Raw genomic sequence first — 20,494 nt, forward strand, 5'->3', positions numbered from 1 at the left:
ATGACCCCCCCCCCCACCCCATCTCTCCCTCCTTCCCTCTCTCTCTCCCTCCCTCCTCTGTTGGTGCTATCACTTTATTAGGTAAGTGAATTTCTAGAATTATTTATATGTTAAGTGTTTGTGCCCAACATAGCTGAACTGTTAAGTAAGGGATAATGCCCGACGAGGTGTCCATTAACAGAAATTAATGGACGACGCGGAGGCGTGAACCGTCCGACGCTTCCGCAAAGTCCATTAATTTCTGTTAATGGACACCTCGAAGGGCATTATCCCGCTTATACCATGGTCACTTACGAAAGAAATAAATGTTTCTTCACTTCATCGCTGATTCCTTGTTACAGCCTGGATGTGTTAAGTTTAATATTATTGTTTTTCTAACTGTAAGACTGTGCTGTAAACTGTTAAACTATTGCTCAGGTAGGAGTAATGAGTTTTATTGTTAAAATTATTATGATTAACGATCAACTGTTACGATTTGCTCGTTCTTTGTCTGGGGATCCTAGTGAGATCCCTCCCACTCTCTTCCTTATTTGATGCTGGCTTTCAGGTGGAGCTGGGAGGGGTCTGCTGCCTGTACCTGCCCTTCAGTTTGTAGAAGGGCGTAAAGGACGACCCTTCTCAGTGTCTCTCTCTCTCAGCCAGGCCTACTGCATCCTCCTCATCCTGTTTGGTTTGTTGTACCCTGCATGACATCAAACTCACACCCATCCAGTCAGTAGGAACCAGGCCTTAAATGACTATTTGAATGCTATGATGCTAAGATGCTACAATGCTATGATGCTAAGATGCTTTAATGATGCTACCATGCTATAATGCTTTAATGATGCTACAATGCTATGATGCATTGTAGTATCTTAGCATCATAGCATCTTAGTATAATTGCATTGTAGCATCTTAGCATCGTAGCAACATAGTATCTTAGCTTTGTAGCATCTTAGTATCATAGCATCTTAGTATCTTAGCATCATAGCATTGTAGCATCTTGGCATAGTAGCATCATCATAGCATCGTAGCATCGTACTATCACAGCAATATAGCATGGTATCGCAGACTGCTGCGGCCACTGCATCACTCTCGCGATTTCCCGCAGGGGAATTGTCTAGTTGTTGTTTATTTCTGATCCATTAACCACTATCCCTCGCATAATTGAACTATTAGATAGATTTGGAATCTTTTCAGGTTATAAACTGAATTACTCAAAAAGTGAATGTTTCTTAGTAAACAACCCAACCCCACAACTTACTGATGGAGACCTTCCCTTTAAACTGTCTAGAAACAGCTTTAGATACTTAGGAGTGAATATCTGTCGACATTTATCAGCCATTTACAAGAATAATTTTCTACCTTTAATGGAACAGATTAAACTAGATTTGGAAAAGTGGAATGGTCTGCATTTAACAATTGCAGGTAGGATAAATTGTATAAAAATGAATGTGCTTCCACGGTTCTTATATCTTTTTCAGTGTCTGCCAATCTTTTTGCCAAAATCATACTTTAGTACAGCTGACAAATTGATCTCCTCCTTTATATGGAAAAATGGGACCCCCAGGATCAAATGTGGGTTTTTACAAAGAGACAGATCAGTTGGTGGACTAGCGCTCCCAAACTTGAGAAATTATTATTGGGCAGCCAACATACAAAAAATGATTCTCTGGGTTCAGGTGCCGACGCTAAATTGGTGTGAGATCGAGGCTAGCTCATGTCCCTCCACTTCACTTTTGGCTTTGCTCACATCTAAACTACCCATTCAGTCAACCCAATACACAAGCAACCCTATCGTTATCACTACTTTAAGGATCTGGTCTCAATTTAGATTAACTTTTGGACTTAAGGGGGCATCCAACCATAGCCCCATTTGCAACAATCACCTTTTTCTTCCCCCCAGTGTAGATGCGGCCTTCTTCTTTTGGCGAAGGGCAGGCCTTACAAATTTAAGAGATCTCTACACTGATAATTCCTTTAATAGCTTTGCCAAACTCTGTGAAAGGTTTAACCTCCCACAGTCGCATCTTTTTCGTTATTTCCAGATCCGTAACTTTGCCAAGTTGAATAATTCAGTTTTTCCGAACTCTCCACCTGATTCTGCTGTCGATTCAATTTTAGACATTCCTGCCAATCAAAAAGGCCTCATTTCCAGAATATATATTTCAATATCCCAACTCACAGAGACCCCACTTGATCAGATAAGAAAAACCTGGGAGGAGGAGTTGGGTTGCCCTATAGCTGACAATGACTGGGAGGAAGCACTTAGCAGAGTGAATGGGAGTACATCTTGTGCAAGGTTGAGTTTAATACAGTTTAAGGTGGTCCACCGCACTTATTTTACCAATTCTAAACTTTCCAAAATATATTCTAATGTCACAGACACCTATAACAGGTGTAATTTATCTCCAGCAGACATGACACACATGTTTTGGTCTTGTCCTCGCCTTCATGATTACTGGACAAATATCTTTGGTCATTTGTCCAAATTTCTAAGTGTTACGTTATCACCAAGCCACCAAGTTGGTATCTTTGGGGTAATACCAAATCATGAGAATTTTGGAAAGTGGGCAAAGGACACTATTGCTTTTGCATCCTTACTAGCGAGGAGGAGAATACTACTAGGATGGAAGTCACCGCTTGCCCCCATGGCGTCCACTTGGCTTAAAGACCTTATGATGTTCCTCAATCTAGAAAAAATTAAATACAATTTAAGAGGGTCTCCTGAAAAATTTGAGTTAGTTTGGAATCCAACACTGGAATACATAAGAGAATTAAAAACTCTTGAAGATAAATGAGCACCATCTTTGAAAAGCACTATTTTTCGGCATGCCTCAGGGTTGTCAGAGTACAAGTTGACCCTGTCGCCCTATTCAGATTTATTTTCTAACCCCCCCTCCCCCTTTTTTTTTTTTTTTGTTTTTTGTGTTGTTGTTGTTTTCTGTTTCCAATAACATGTATGGTGCAGATGATGTATACTTCTCAACTTTATCTCAATAACACTATTGTATCCCGCTCTATGGACATACCGATTGTATGTTGTATTATACATAGTATCATTTGTTGCATTATGCATTGTATTATTTTTAAATGTGTGTTTATTGTATAATCTGTACAGTGTAGAAAGTGTAGTGTGGATGACTGGGTAGGGTGGGGAAATGCAAGGGTGTGTTCTTGAAGAAAAATGGAAAATAAGCCTTCTGATGTAAATTGCTCTTTGTTATATCCTTTGAAATCAATAAAAAATATATATAAAAAAAATAAATAAAAAAAAATAAAAATTTATTGATTAAGCTTGTAGCCAAAATCTCAATACCGTGCAAAGTGTCCTAAGTGTCCTAATTCATGGGTCGACTGGGTCCTTCCTGTGTGGAGTTTGCATGTTCTCCCTGTGTCTGCGTGGGTTCTCTCCAGGTACTCCAGCTTCCTCCCACCGTCCAAAGACATGCTGGTTAGGTTCATTGGTGGCTTGTTGTCTGTCTCTATGTGTTAGCCCTGGACTAACTGGAGACTGGAGACCTCAAACCGCCTCTAACCCAGTGACAGTTGGGTTAGAGGCGGGTATACCCCAGTGACAGTTGGGATAGGCTCCAGCCCCCTGCGAAATGAATGAATGAATATTTGACTTTGTAGAAGTTATTAATAACTATAGAAATATTTAAATATCATATTATACTGATCCAGACAGAATGCTTATTAGTAAAGATATCTAAGTGTTTAGAAGACTCATTCATTTGGGTTCATGCATCCCAAGTGTGTAAGTCAGGTGCACCGATCAGGCATAAAATTATGACCACCTTCCTAATATTAGGCAGGTCTCCCTTGTGGGGACTCATCATAGAGTGGACATGGGCCTTCTGAGGGTGTCCTGTGGTGTCTGGCAACAGAATGTTATGGGGGGGGGGGGGGCTCTGTGGATCATTCCACAGATACTTGATCAGTTTGGGATCTAGTGAATTTGGAGGCCAGGTCAACACCTTGTGCTGTTCTTCATGTTTTGTTTTTTTAGTTGTTCCTAAAGTGTTTTTGTGTGTGTGTCTGTGTCAGGCTGCATCCTGCTGGGGATGGCTGCTGCCATCAAGGAGTGTCATTGCTATGGGGTGGGGGTGTCTGGTCTGGTCTAGGTGGGTGCTACATGTCTAAGTAACATCCACACCAATGAATGCCAGGTCTGAAAGATTCCCAGCAGAACACTGAACTGTCACAAGATGGTTTAAATGTTATTCACTTCTTCTGTCAGTGGTTTTAATGTTGTGGCTGATCAGTGTACATCAGGATTAAAATAATTTGGATCAGTAAAAATACAGGTGCTAACATCTCAGTTTTAGTTTTACTCTGAAAGAATCCATCAAAAATCACAAATAGTTCAAAGTCTTTTATTTCAAAACATAGTCTCAGACAAAGCATGAGCAACATTTCATTAAGTTAAAATGAATGAAAAACTATTATGATGGAAAACTAACACAATACAAAACTGGTAATGATATAATCTTTTATATGAAAAAACACCAAATCAGACATTTCAGTGACGTAAACATTTAAGAGGAATAGAAGAACCTCGTCTCATTTACAAGGCCTGCGTTAAATACGTGAATTATCATGAACCAGAACATTTTACAGGCAACAAATCGATTGATTACTTGTAAATTCATAGACAAGAAAATAACAGTAAATGACATTAAACAGCTCCTTCTTTCTGAGTTTCTGTTTCCGTGTGAATAAACTACAACTACTGTAGTTATATTTATACAGCTTTTACTATGAAAGGATGGTGTTTGTGAAGTAAATCTGTAGAGACAAAAACAAATCACAACAACAAAATTCAGTAGGTATTGGGTCATGGTCAATGTCAACCTCTATGATTCTGCATCAACTAACGTGTCTCCCATCATCTTAGCTGTAGTAAGGGTTGGTGCGGCCTTGGCTCCGAGCATACGGGTTATTCTGGCCTCGACTCTGGGCATGTGGGTTAATGTCATTTTGGTCGTCGTCTCGCTGCTGAAATGGAAAAAAAAATAAAAAATTATCAGGAAAACTAAGAAAACACACAACCAGGTTGGAGTTAGGGTTAGACTCATACTCACTGAGTTCATAGGTACCAGGTTTTGCCTGCTGTTGCCATGAATCACCTCCAGGTTGGTCCTGTTATCATAGTTGTTGTTGGCTGTTGCCTGTGGGAACCTGGGCACTCCGGCGTTAGCAAAAGCTGCCAAACTATTGGCCGACCCATTAACTGAAGCTGCCTGGCCGTGGAATGAGCTGCCGTTGCCTAATGGTCCCTTAGCTGGAGAGTGGCTCATGTAAGGTGAACCGATGTCAGGCGTTTGCCTCTTAGAACTTTTCTTTGGCGACCTGACGAGATAAAAGGAAGGTTTTATATAGTGTTCCAATTTTATTGTGTCTGTACCAGGGGTTGCACGACTTCAGATTTTTTTTAAAGTTGATAGTTATGTGATGAAAGTCCAGTCGACACTGACTAGTCTCTGATAAAAACACAGTAGAAAGTAATGAAATCTATATTCTAGACCTGAATACATAGGCTGAGAACAGACAGCTCATGTGCTACATACTGTGAGCTGCAGATATGTATAGCCTGTATAAAAACAGGCAGCACCTCAGTAGCATTTAATCGTACTCCACAGTGTTTTGTTAGATGGGATAGTGAAGCAGCTAAAGGTCTAATAACTTTATCAAATGTGCAGCCTCCTTCTCTCTGTTACCACAGGACGTTTGGTGAAGTTGTTAACTGACTGCTGTCCAGAGGATTTGGTCCGTTCTTCTGCTAGCGTTAGCGTTAACCTTTTCAGATGCATTGCAGTAGTACTTTAGTTGTATTTCAGTACTGACATGTCACGGTAGTATGGGCTTCATCTTTAGTGACGTATTTTCACACACTTGATGAACCAATGACCCACTGGGCTCCTCACCTGTCTTCTAGGAGGCGTCTATTTTATTATTGTCACGTGATCAGTGACTAGTCGACATGATGCTTAAAGTGTTACGGTACATCAGTGAAGTCGATAAACTGACTAGTCTGAACAACCCCTAGCCTGTACTACTGTTGTACAGTTGAAGGTCAAGTATAATGAATAACTGAATGTTTGAGTGTGGATGAATGAATAAGTCAGAAACTCACCTCACAGACACTATTATGAGGAGGATGAGAGCTATGAGCAGCAGTCCACCGAGCACAGAACCGACAATCACCAGAATGAGCTTCCATGCTAACAGAACACAACGAAGACAACATCAGTGACAAAGCTAGTAAACAACGTTCCTAGAATTGAGTCCTCGAGCCTCTGTAAAGCAAAGTTACACTGATTTTTTTAGACAGATCCTCAGAGGAAGTTCTCATGCGGATCTAAAGTTGATGACAGATTGTCATTATGTAATTGTGCTGTTTCTTTTATTCATTGTTAATCATGTGCTGTATACTCACTGTCAGTGCAGTTAAAACCAGAATAACCAAATGGACACCTGAAAGACAAAGAAAATGACTTTATCATTCAGATAGATAGATAGCTAGATAGATAGATAGATAGATAGATAGATAGATAGATAGATAGAAGCACTTACGGGACACACAAAGAATCCACTGCTTTTGTTCCACTGGGACAAGCTGCAAAAATATGAAACATTTAAAAGTCAGTTTGTTGTTTGGTCAAAGAAACATTAACACACTCTTCAGACATTTAAAAATCTAAAACTAAATCCTCTCACCAAGACATATTCTGATAGTGTAGTCAGACGGAACATAGTCTGCTTGACAGGTGCACCTGAAAATTCCATCTTTTGAAGAGCATCTTGCGGTGACTTCATCACATGGGTTCCTCTCACACAGGTCTCCCTCTTTAATTCAAGGGAGGGAAAGGAAGATCATTTCAGTGAAACTCACTCAAACATCTAGAACAAAACATGCACAAAACTTTCCAAACAACTAATCAAGACAAATGACAGATCAAATTGGGCTTAAAGACCACATGCTTAGAGATAATCTACATCTTACTGCAATACACTACACTCACAGTGCATCTCTGAAATGTTGCTTTGTTAATTCATTTCCATGTGATATAATAAAATCACAATCTATTCTAATCTAAAGATGAGTGGATAAATTGATGTCAGACAGAGTTGTAGATAGAGTAAAGAACATCTCTGCCTGAGAACAAATCAGTCTTGAGTATTTGAGTTTTATTCTGATACTTTTTCTTAACCATTGAAGTACTTAATGATTGGACTAGATCCAGGTAATTAACTCACCAGCAAAAGTTGCCCCTGCCAGTGGACAGTTGGTGCATTCTGTGGCATTCTTCACCATCTCTTGAACTTCTGATGTTGTGAGTGTGGACTCTGGTAAGTAGATGAGCTCTACAGATGCATTGACATGTTGACTCACCCTTAATCCAGGGTTGTTGACTGGGCTACAGGGACAGAAATCACTCTTAATGATGGTAATTATTAAATGCAGTAGGATCTGAGTGAACTGGTTCAAGATAGATGGATGGTTAATTCTATACTCAAAACTTACATGAGTTCCAGCACTACAGATCCAATGTAATTAGAGTTAAGAGGTTTCAAACTCTTGTCCAGCTGTGTTTTGGAAGAAAGAAAATGTCATTTTGTTTAGGTCATCATCTGACAACACAGGTATATGGTTTGATACCTAAGTGTTGTACATTTATTAGAATGAATCAAGATGTCAGTATAACTGAAAGATAGAGAGAGAAAATGTATTTTTCACCTCTTCTGTAATATTGTCCGCAGTCCTTTTGAACACTGATGATATCTTGTCTGACATACTGTTCTCATAAACTATCTGAGGCAGTTGTAGTAGTCCAGGGAAAATTTTGCCTAAAACAAGAAAACACCACAGTAAGACAGATGTACACTTAAAAGCTTTTTTTTAGAAGAGAGTTGTTTCATGTCTAGTGTTTAATTCTGTGACTCCACCGTGTACCTTTACATACATTTACTATTAGAAACTCTGAAACTCTTTAATGTGAAAAATGGTATTACACAATGGTATTACATCGTATTAGTTATGTCATTTCCCCATGCAGCACTGACCTCATAGTGGTAGTACCAAACAAATACTTACCGGTCTCACAACGATTAGTAACGTTGCTGTAGTAATCTCCAGACAGACACAAGCATATAAAGGTCTGATCAACACGAGCCTCACACGTGCTTCCTATGCCACAAGGGCTATTATTACAAGGATCTTGAAATGAAAAGAAGCATCATGTGAGTACTGGTATTGTTGTGGAAGAAGCTGTGACCTGTGGCTGATGTTGTTGGGGTAGTACCTGGAGCTGCTGTTAGAGCCGCCGTAGTACCAGGAGCCGGTGTTGGAGCCGATGTAGTGCCAGGAACTGTTGAATTACCTGTTGCTGTTGTATTACTTGGAGCCGCTGTAGTACTTAAAGCTGCTGTAGTATTTGAAGCCGTTGTAGTATTTGAAGCTGATGTATTATCTGGAGCCGCTGTAGTACTTGAAGCTGCCGTAGTATTTGAAGCAGGAGCCGTTGTCATATCAGGAGTCACTGTTGTTGTGTTGTTTTCTGCCACAGCTGTATGTTCAGCTAAGAGAAGATAAAACTTCATTAATCCTGAAGGAAATTCATTTGCTAGAGAAAGAAACATTAGAATAATATATATAAATAAGGTCTTCAGGCTGTAAAATGCCAGAACCAGTACTAGAGTTCAGTTGTTTTCATTGTTGTAGCTAAAGGGGCTGAGGGTGTGTGGTTAAAGCAGCACAATATACTGTAGTAATAAGTGATAAGCTGTAGTGAAAGAGTTAAACCTCAGATGACTTTACAACGCCAACAATCCCAACTCTATGGAGAAACAGTTGCGTCTATAAACACAAATTATTTAAATATTTCTGGGGATTTACCAGATGATCCAGTAAAGAGAAACAGATCCAAATTAGCTTCATTTCTATCAAAAATGTTTAACAGAATGATGCTAATTTAGTTCAGTTTTATGATGAAGTAGAATGATTCTAAGGGTTTATAGGCTGTGTCCAGCCCTTACCTAAAGATAAAAAAGGAAGGAAGAAAGCAAGTCCATCTGTTCAGGATGGTTTTCATACGGTAATTATTGTAGCAGCTTGAAATTTAAAGATTAACCAATGGTTCTTTTATGTTTTTATTTTTTTAATCATGATACTTAGCTACGAGGCAGCGTATGAACTTATCTATGTCGCCCACACTGAGGTTGAGACAGTGAATTCTTAGACCTGACACATATTGAGTGTGGTACGATCAGGGAAGTAGAAGAAAGTGGAACGTTTTGAGAAAAATACTTTGAACAGATCTAAAATATCTAAATGAAGAAAAGGTGAAGGTAATTAAGTGTAGTTTCATGTTGCTTTCCTTTTTATATGAACAAATAAGATGAAGAAACAAAGTAAGCTCTTCCACATCAATAAGTCCCACTAATGAACGCCCAAGACTAAAACCAGTTCCTGCATCTGTCTAGTAAAGGTCGTATAAATCTCATGCTGTGTTTTTAAGCATGTAAAGCATTAACCAGACCAGAGACCAAACCTTCCTTGAGTGGAATGTGACTTCCCAAAGAAAGGTAGGATATCAACGTGGTCAGAGGTAAGGTCAGACTTTCAACATCAAACTCGCTCTTTGTTGTTGAGTCAACTTTTAAATAATGCACATAATTGTGAGTCTGAACTTTGAGTTTGTTTAGAATCAAAACTAGGAATTTTCACTGGATTAAAAATGTCTACAATAATCTGTTACCTAAAACCCTTTTAAACGTCAGCTGTGTGCTCATTTAATAACGTTAAAACCCAATACAAACTGGAATAATCTGAAATTTGATAAAATTTGCTTAAAAGGATATTTCTCTCAGTTGTAAAGTTTACGTGATGAGGCAGTTTTTGATCGTCTGCTCCTCTTATCATCAACATTAAAGACTTTGCATGTGTTGGATATAATAAAATCAGGATACTTACCAATAACTGCAACAACTATCCAAAGGACAGAACAGAATATGAAGTTTTGAGCCATTTTCAGTAAATGGAAGCACAAAACTTCAGCAAAAGAAAGACAGACGCTGAGAGCTATGAGTGGACGAGGCTTCAGCACTGAACAACCTTGGAGGATGAGAGTTCAGGTGTCTTGGACTGATGGTTTTAATGGTCAGCCACTCCTAGGGTGGTGCAGAGCACTAAAGTATGTTTCCCACCCAGAAAAGTGCCACTTATCTGTTCAGCCTTCCACTATCAGTTTTCCATAGGCTGTTTTACTGACCAGTCATCAGATGACATAACACTAAACGTTAACTGTCCTCTGATGCCCATAAACCATTTGGACGTGTGTCACCATCAATATTACTCAAGCAATAATAAGTTTCCTATAACTAAGCTTAAGCTGAGTTATATTTCACATAGCTTGCAGTACTTAACGTTGTTTTTTAACTAATTATATTCAGAGTTGTTATACACAAATTATATATTCAAGATAAGACAAGCAATGACACTCCTTGATGGCAGCAGCCATCCCCAGCAGGATGCAGCCTGACACAGACACACACACAAAAACACTTTAGGAACAACTAAAAAAGGGAGACCTACACAATATTAGGTTATGCCTGACATAATGTTATGCCTGATTGGTGTATGTTAATACTGGTAACCCGTGTTGTGCATTGGAAGTGTGTCAATAGGTCAGAACATATCAAGGCTGTGTTCTTTGTGTCTGGTATCAAAGCTGGAAATGACATGGAAAAAAAAAACCTTAAAAACTTCCTTGATTAAATATTCATTCAAAGCATTTGGTCGTCATGGCATCCTTCTCCTTTTTTCACGCACACCTCACAATTTTAAAGTTACAGGTGAGGTCAATATGAATAGGTGGAACAGAGATTACATGACTTGCCACTGGTTTTATGGATTTATGACAGTTCCACCCAGAGGTTGCGCTAGACTTTTTCGTTGTCGTAAAAATTCTGTCATAATCTATTTTTACCCGTCACTTTAATTTTTGATTTTTTGAAATGATAATAGGGGCGGCCCAGTGGCGAGGTGGTTAACACTGATGCCTCACAGCAAGAAGGTTAATTGGTGATTCTAAATTGGCCGTAGGTGTGTATGTGAGTGTGAATGGTTGTCTGTCTCTGTGTGTTGGCCCTGCAATGGACTGGCGACCTGTCCAGGGTGTACCCCTGCCTCTCGCCCGATGACAGCTGGGATAGGCTCCAGCAGACCCCCATGACCCTTAACAGGACTAAACGAGTATAGAAGATGAATGAATGAATGGATGAATGATAATAAAAACATATTCAATACCATTTCCTTTTCATTAAAGTTTCATTAACTTTGAGTACTTTTTTCAGAACAGTATTTACTTTAAATGGTAACCAAAAAAAAAAAAAAAAGTTTCCCCTGCCGACACGTCTTGTCCGTACGGCACTGCTAGCGTAAACAGGTCTTAGACGGTACCGTAGGGTTGAAGTGCTTCTGTGGTATGCAAATTCCATTTTGGTAGCCGTTAGCTGCATAGACATAGACATATATACATATATATATATTGTATATGGTCTATGGCAGCGGTTCCCAAACTTTTTTGGCCACGCACCTCCTTCTATATCCCAACTGCACTGACGCACCCCCAACACCCCACACTTAAAAAAAAAAATTAAAAAAAACGCAACAAGCTTTTTTATATCCATATTAGAGGCAGCATGTTTAATCATGCTTAAGTTACCAGAACACACATATAACAAAATAATCATGATCACAACAACGCGCTCTCGCATTTGAATTAAACTGAAACACTGTAACATTTTCAACATAACGAAACAAAGTTCTGCACAAGCTTCCACTTTTAAGAGCAAAGGGGATGGATGACAGGCTCAGACTCAGAAAGCAGATAAGTTGGGGGAAGTATGGATAATATTTTCAGCCGCATTAAACAAAAATTGCAGCAATGACCATGGAGCTAACACAACCCCGTCCTCATAACACAGCGGTTATGGAAATAAAATTAGAACGCCAGTCTTTGAATTAAATTGTAATAAAGTTACACACAACCCACAACATAAATAACAAAGAGGATAGGCTCAGGAACAGATAAAAAAAATTATCCATCTGACGATTTTCAAGTTCAAGCTCAGTTAGTTGCGCATATACGGTGCGTAGAAGAAGATAACTTCTTCTCCGCCATTGCATTTTGCATCTCGCCCATCCCCTAGAAGCAGGTCACGCACCTCCAGAGGTGCACGCACACCACACTTTGGGAATCCCTGGTCTATAGTTAGCCGAGCTCTGACGTGTGCATCAGTGTAATCGGTGTACCAGGAAATCGTGCACCGACAAAAGTTTCGCGATGTTTGGAACGCAAACTTCGATGAGAGACAAGAGCCAATTAATAAGGTCACTCGCCACCAAGTGGTCAGGGGTGTGAGTTGCAATCTGTCAAAATGACGGACGGCCTTCAGATTTTTCCGTCATATTTAAAAAAAAAAAAAGACGGTCAATGACGGAAAATATTCGGTTAACGCGACCCCTGGCAGGGACCAAAGGATTTTGCCTGAAAAGGAGACTCAAGAGGCAACAGAACCAGAACCTGGTCACCAGCACTAAATTCACGTCTCTCTGCTCTGCGGTTGAACAACCTTTTCATCTTTTTCTGGGAGACTTGTAGGTTTTGTTTTGCCATTTCCCCTGCCTCATAAAGTCTATAACGAGATGCACGAAAGGCTGACTCGCGGTAGGTATGGGATACAAAGGAGCAGGCTTTATGGTTTAATTAGGTTTGCTTGTAACCTAATATGACAAGTATGACACATCTTAATGTATCCATAAATATCACGCTTTAAACGTGGCCATAAAAAATGCTGAAGCACACGATGATAGGTTTAATTTACACATGTCCTGCAACATTATCATGAGCTGTTTGAATAACTGATGTCCTAAACTTTGATGGCAGTACAATTTGTACAACTGGATCACCACTGAATGCTTCTCCATGAGGAGCCCACACTCTCTGAACGATAAACACAAAGTTCATTTGGCACTGAAAATGCATTTTTGTTTTAACTCACAAGACTTTTCTAGAAACCCATCACTAATGGGGGGGCCCACATCTCGGAGGACCTGTCCTGGACCACCAACACCTCCAGCCTGGTCAAGAAAGCTCACCAGCGCCTTTTCTTCCTGAGGACATTGAAGAAGTACCATCTGTCTTCAGCCATCCTGGTGAACTTTTACCACTGCGTGATTAAGAGCATCCTAACCAACTGTGTCACAGTCTGGTACGGAAGCTGCTCTGTCGCGGAGCGCAAACACCTGCAGCACGTAGTGAAAACTGCCCAGCGCATCACAGGAACTCCACTCCCTGCCATTGAGGATGTCTAGAAAAAGTGCTGTCTGCGTTGTGCCCACAGTATTCTGAAGGACTCCTCCCACCCGGCACATGGACTATTTTCCCTGACTGAGGAATAGCTTTTTTATCTAATTTATCATCTGCCCATCTCCTTTATTGTAAATTATGTTATAGTTCCTGTTTATAGTCTACTCACATTTAACAAACAAAGCCATCTGTATATGTTCATAGTACCTCATTCAGTCATTATGTATATCCTGCTCATTCACCTGTATATATGGTCTCTCCTGTACATAGGTTTTGATCTGTAAATATTGTCCTTATGCTGTAAAAACAACCTGTACCATACTACTTATATACCATAATATTTATGCCATGTGCACTTACTGCCTATTGCACTTCTGGTTAGATGCTAAACTGCATTTTGTTGCTCTGTACCTGTACATGTGTAATGACAACAAAGTTGAATCTAATCTAATCTGTCTAATCAGTCAGAGCAGCTGTCAGACTGAAGAAACCATTCGCTCTGGTTCAGCGACCTCTGGCGGTTTTGGAGAACAGACTTCTGAACCAGCCTATTCAGGTTTAGTGACCTCTAGTGGTTCTGGCAGTGCTCTGACTGGAACACAGCTCCCTGTGTCTGAACCGGCAGAAGAAGGCAGGGTCGCCTTTTATGTAGAAGTCTGTACACTCCTCACTGCACTGAACAGCGTACACCACATCACTCTGTTTTTGCCTGGGTGTTTTGTCTTTAGGGTGGACCAGTCTTTGCCTAAGTGTATTCCGTGGTTTGAAATAAACTGGAATGCAGTGATTTCTGAAAATTCTCCTGAGTTTTTCGGATACTCCAGCCACGTAGGAGTGTACAGACTTACACATTGGGGAAACCAAACAACCCATCCATAAACGCATGTACCAACACGAGAGCCAGCTCGTCAGGAAATGATTCAGCGGTCCACCTACACCTGAAGGACAAAGGGCACTCCTTTGAAAATAACAACGTCCAAATCTTAGCCAGAGAAGACAGATGGTTTGAAAGACGAGTAAAGGAAGCCATCTACAGTTGAAACCAGATGTTTACATACACTGTGTTAAAAGACACATAAACATTTTTCCTCACTGTCTGAAGTTAAATCAGACTAAACCTCAACTGTTTTAGGTCAGTTAGGATTACTAAAATTATTTCTATTTGCTAAATGCCACAGGAATGAGAGAGAGAAATTCTCAGAGAATTTTTTATTACTTTATTCAAAGTCAGAAGTTTACATACACAAAGATTACTATCTATCTATAAATCAAGAAGCGTCTGTGTGTCTGTCTGTGGCACGCATATCTCGGAACCGAAATACTCAGAACCGCCTGTATTGCCATAATCAAAGTCGCAATTTAAAAAACATCATATGGAAGTCAAGATGTGGTTGGACTCTTTATTCATTTATCTCCTTTTCATAGACCATATACTGTATCTGGAAAGAGAAAAACCTTAGGCCCATAAATCTTATTGATTTTCAGTACAGAAAATGCACGCACAAAATCATCATGTAGACCAGCGTGGGTTTCGACAGTCAATATTTGAATTAGTCTCAGTCTCCAGACGAAAATGTTTATTAGTCTTAATCACATTTTAGTGACGTAGCACTAACACAAACATAGCACGTGAAAATCACAAAATAACACTGTGTAGAGACTACTAGTGTAAGCAGTTTGATTGAACATTACAACTATTAATCTATCTAATAATGCAAGGAGCGACTGTCTGTGTGTCACTCTGTCTGTCTGTGGCACGCATATCTCCCGATTGATTTGAAACTGGGCAGGTGTCTCGCTACGGGCACGAAGATGTGCACTGCTAAGTTTGACGTTGTTTGGATAAGAAATGTAAAATATATCAGTAAAATAGGTTTTCTCCGCTCTAATATTTCCACTACTCCGGTTGCCATGGCATCAAAAACAGCCACTTTCAAAAATTCACCAAAAACGGAGAGGAAGAGGCGGAGCATGCGCACAAATCTTGAGCACTGTTTACAAATCGGCTTTAGAAGAAACCAAACTCAAGGAGAAATGATATTTTGCCCTGGTAACCCTAATAGGCTCAATATCTTCTCCAGCAGGAAAACTAGCATGTAGTCCGCCATCTATCTATAAATCAAGAAGCGTCTGTGTGTGTGTGTGTGTGTCTGTGGCACACATATCTCGCGAACCGTTGGCCCGATTGATTTGAAACTGGGCAGGTGTCTCGCTACGGACACGAAGATGTGCATTGCTAAGTTTGACGTTGTTTGGATAAGAAATGTAAAATATATCGGTAAAATAGGTTTTCTCCGCTCTAATATTTCCACTAATCCTCATACACAGCACCTGTAGGCTCCCACTATAGGAATACATACTTCCGACGGGCACTGCACTAGTGTCTTTAAACAATGAAGGAAAGCCCTGATGATGATGTCATGGCTTTGGAAGCTTCTGATAGGTTAACAGACAACATCTGAGTTAATTGGAGGCACACCTGTGGAGGTATTTTAAGGCTACACCTCAAACACACTGCTTCCTTGTTTGACATCATGGGAAAATCAAAAGAAATTAGCCAAGATATCAGGAAGAGAATTGTGGTGCTCCACAAGTCTGGTTCATCCTTGGGTACAATTTCCAGATGTTTGAAGGTGCCACATTCATCTGTTCAAACAATTACACGCAAGTATAGACACCATACCGCCATCATACCGCTCAGGAAGGAGACGGGTTCTGTGTCCGAAACGTGTGAATCAACCCCAGAACAAAAGCTAAAGACCTTGTCAAGATGATGGCTGAAGCTGGTAAGAGAGTGTCATTCTCCACAGTGAAACGAGTCCTGTAACGACATGGACTGAAAGGCCACTCAGCGAGGAAGAAACCATTACTCCAAAAGCAAAATATAAAAGCCAGATTACAGTTTGCAAATACACACAGGGACAAAGACCTTAATTTTTGGAGACATGTCCTGTGATCTGATGAAACTAAAATGGAACTGTTTGGCCATAATGACCATCGTTACATTTGGAGGAAAAAGGGGGAAGCTTGTAAGCCTGAGAACACCATCCCAACTGTGAAGTATGGGGGTGGTAGCATCATGTTGTGGGGCTGTTTTGCCGCAGGAGGAACTGGTGCACTTCATAAAATAGACGGCATCATGAGGAAAGAACATTATGTGGAAATATTGAAGCAACATGTCAAGACATCAGCCAGGGAGTTAAAGCTTGGGTGCAAATGGGTCTTAAAAATGGACAATGACCCTAAGCATACTGCCAAAGTAGTTACAAAGTGGCTTAAGGAACAAAATCAATGTTTTGGAGTGGCCACCACAAAGACCCGATCTCAATCCCATAGAAAATTTGTGGGCAGATCTGAAAAGGCGTGTGCGAGCGAGGCGGCCTACAACCCTGACTCAGTTACCCTTGTTCTGTCAGGAGGAATGGACCAGAATTCCAGCAGACTATTGCGAGAAGCTTGTGGAAGGATACCCAAAACGTTTGACCCAAGTCATACAGTTTAAAGGCAATGCTACCAAATACTAAGGAAGTGTATGTAAACTTCTGACTTTGAAGAAAGTTATAAAAAAGAGAGAAACAAATTCTCTCTCTCATTATTGTGGCAATAAAGCCAGGAAGCCCCCCCATTAAAGCAGATGCATTCTACCATTTCTTTCTTTACAACTCCTTTTCATGCTCTAAATTCAACAGCAGTAGTTCTTTCTGCTGTTCAAATGTTAAGCCAGCCATAGAAGTACTTACTCTATGAGAACCTGCTGCTACGTTTAACAGAGAACACCAGTCAAACTAACACCACATCATACAATTTAGCATTTTACTCAAAAAGCAAAGAGCCAAAATGAATTAGATGAACTAAAGCTCTCCAAATTAATAAAACATTATCATCATGTGTGATGCTCCACCAAAAACACAGTATAGAAAAACTGCTATTACCACAATCTGACAAATGGACGAGCCCTAATTTTGTCACGACCTGGCTCAGAGGAGGGGCAAAACGTGGAGACCACACGTGTTTCTTTAAACTCAAAATCAAAATTTATTGATTAAACTTGTAGCCAAAATCTCAATACCGTGAAAAGTGTCCTAAGTGTCCTAATTCATGGGTCGACTGGTTCCTTCCTCTGTGGAGTTTGCATGTTCTCTCTGTGTCTGCATGGGTTCTCTCCAGGTACTCCAGCTTCCTCCCACCGTCCAAAGACATGCTGGTTAGGTTCATTGGTGGCTTGTTGTCTGTCTCTATGTGTTAGCCCTGGACTAACTGGAGACTGGAGACCTCTAACCGCCTCTAACCCAGTGACAATTGGGTTAGAGGCGGGTATACCCCAGTGACAGCTGGGATAGGCTCCAGCCCCCCATGAAATGAATGAATATTTGACTTTGTAGAAGTTATTAATAACTATAGAAATGTGTAAATATCATATTATACTGATCCAGACAGATTCCTTATTAGTAAAGATAGCTAAGTGTTTAGAAGACTCATTCATTTGCCTTCATGCATCCCAAGTGTGTAAGTCAAGTGCACCGATCAGGCATAAGATTATGACCACCTTCCTAATTTTAGGCAGATCTCCCTTGTGGGGACTCATCATAGAATGGACATGGGCCTTCTGAGGGTGTCCTGTGGTGTCTGGCAACAGAATGTTATGGGGGGGGGGGGGGCTCTGTGGATCATTCCACAGATACTTGATCAGTTTGGGATCTAGTGAATTTTGAGGTCAGGTCAACACCTTGTGCTGTTCTTCATGTTTTTTTTTTAGTTGTTCCTAAAGTGTTTTTGTGTGTGTGTCTGTGTCAGGCTGCATCCTGCTGGGGATGGCTGCTGCCATCAAGGAGTGTCATTGCTATGGGGTGGGGGTGTCTGGTCTGGTCTAGGTGGGTGCTACATGTCTAAGTAACATCCACACCAATGAATGCCAGGTCTGAAAGATTCCCAGCAGAACACTGAACTGTCACAAGATGGTTTAAATGTTATTCACTTCTTCTGTCAGTGGTTTTAATGTTGTGGCTGATCGGCGTACATCAGGATTAAAATAATTTGGATCAGTAAAAATACAGGTGCTAACATCTCAGTTTTAGTTTTACTCTGAAAGAATCCATCAAAAATCACAAATAGTTCAAAGTCTTTTATTTCAAAACATAGTCTCAGACGTAGCATGAGCAACATTTCATTAAGTTAAAATGAATGAAAAACTATTATGATGGAAAACTAACACAATACAAAACTGGTAATGATATAATCTGTTATATGAAAAAACACCAAATCAAACATTTCAGTGACGTAAACATTTAACAGGAATAGAAGAACCTCGTCTCATTTACAAGGCTTGCATTAAATATGTGAATTATCATGAACCAGAACATTTTACAGGCAACAAATCGATTGATTACTTGTAAATTCATAGACAAGAAAATAACAGTAAATGACATTAAACAGCTCCTTCTTTCTGAGTTTCTGTTTCCGTGTGAATAAACAACTTAAATAAGTAATATACTGATTTACTAACGGCGAGACAAAATCTGAAAAACACATCCCAAACTTCATTTCATGTAGCCAGTGACAGCCAGGATTGATTTATGACAGCTTATAATGGACCAGAATAAAGCTACTGCACCATACTGTGCAGGTCAGAGTGGTGAAAGGCCAGTTAGCACATATACACAACTACTGTAGTTATATTTATACAGCTTTTACTATGAAAGGATGGTATTTGTGAAGTAAATCTGTAGAGACAAAAACAAATCACAACAACAAAATTCAGTAGGTATTGGGTCATGGTCAATGTCAACCTCTATGATTCTGCATCAACTAACGTGTCTCCCATCATCTTAGCTGTAGTAAGGGTTGGTGCGGCCTTGGCTCCGAGCATACGGGTTATTCTGGCCTCGACTCTGGGCATATGGGTTAGTGTCATATTGGTTGTCGTCTAGTTGCTGAAATGGAAAAAAAAAAAAAATCGTCAGGAAAACTCTAAGAAAACACAACCAGGGTTGGAGTTAGGGTTAGACTCATACTCACTGAGTTCATAGGTACCAGGTTTTGCCTGCTGTTGCCATGAATCATCTCCAGGTTGGTCCTGTTATCATAGTTGTTGTTGGCTGTTGCCCGTGGGAACTTGGGCACTCCGGCGTTAGCAAAAGCTGCCAAACTATCGGCCGACCCGTTAACTGAAGCTGCCTGGCCGTGGAATGAGCTGCCGTTGCCTAATGGTCCCTTAGCAGGAGAGTGGCTCATGTAAGGTGAACCGATGTCAGGCGTTTGCTTCTTAGAACTTTTCTTTGGCGACCTGACGAGATAAAAGGAAGGTTTTATATAGTGTTCTACTTTTATTGTGTCTGTACCAGGGGTTGCACGACTTCAGACTTTTTTTAAAGTTGATAGTTATGTGATGAAAGTCCAGTCGACACTGACTAGTCTCTATTGTTGCTATAATCTGGCATATTTATGTCTATTGCTGTCTGAATAGATGTTCATTAATGAACAGTCCCTATCAAATAAATAAAATAAATGATGACGTCACTGATACATACATATGCTGAGAACATACAGCTCATGTGCTACATACTGTGAGCTGCAGATATGTATAGCCTGTATAAAAACAGGCAGCACCTCAGCACCATCAGTAGCATTTAATAGTACTCCACAGCGTGTTGTTAGATGGGATAGTGTAGCAGCTAAAGGTCTAATTACGAGCCTGAACGCTGCCTGAGATCCGCCGGCGCAGCCCTGCTTACGGTCCCGAGGTCCCGTCTTGTCACTAAAGGTGACCGGGCCTTTGCTGTCCATGCTCCACAGCTGTGGAACTCCCTGCCCGGCGATCTCAGGCAGGCGAGCTCAGTGGCTTCTTTTAAATCTCTTCTTAAAACTCACCTTTATCGATTGGCCTTTTCTTAATTTTGTTTTATAATTTTGTTTTATCATTGTATGATTACTTTGTTGTGGGTGGGTGATTTTAAACTTTAAATTTTAATTCCAATTTTATTTCTCTTGATGGTTTTATTATGATTGTTGCTAGGCATCTGACCTGTTTTATTTCTGCTGTTTTTGTACAGCACCTTGTAACTTGTTTTGGAAAGGTGCTATATAAATAAAGTTATTATTATTATTATTATTAATAACTTTATCAAATAGTTGATGTG

The sequence above is a fragment of the Chelon labrosus genome (assembly GCF_963514085.1).
Source record: "Chelon labrosus genome assembly, chromosome: 19".
Lineage (NCBI taxonomy): Eukaryota > Metazoa > Chordata > Actinopteri > Mugiliformes > Mugilidae > Chelon > Chelon labrosus.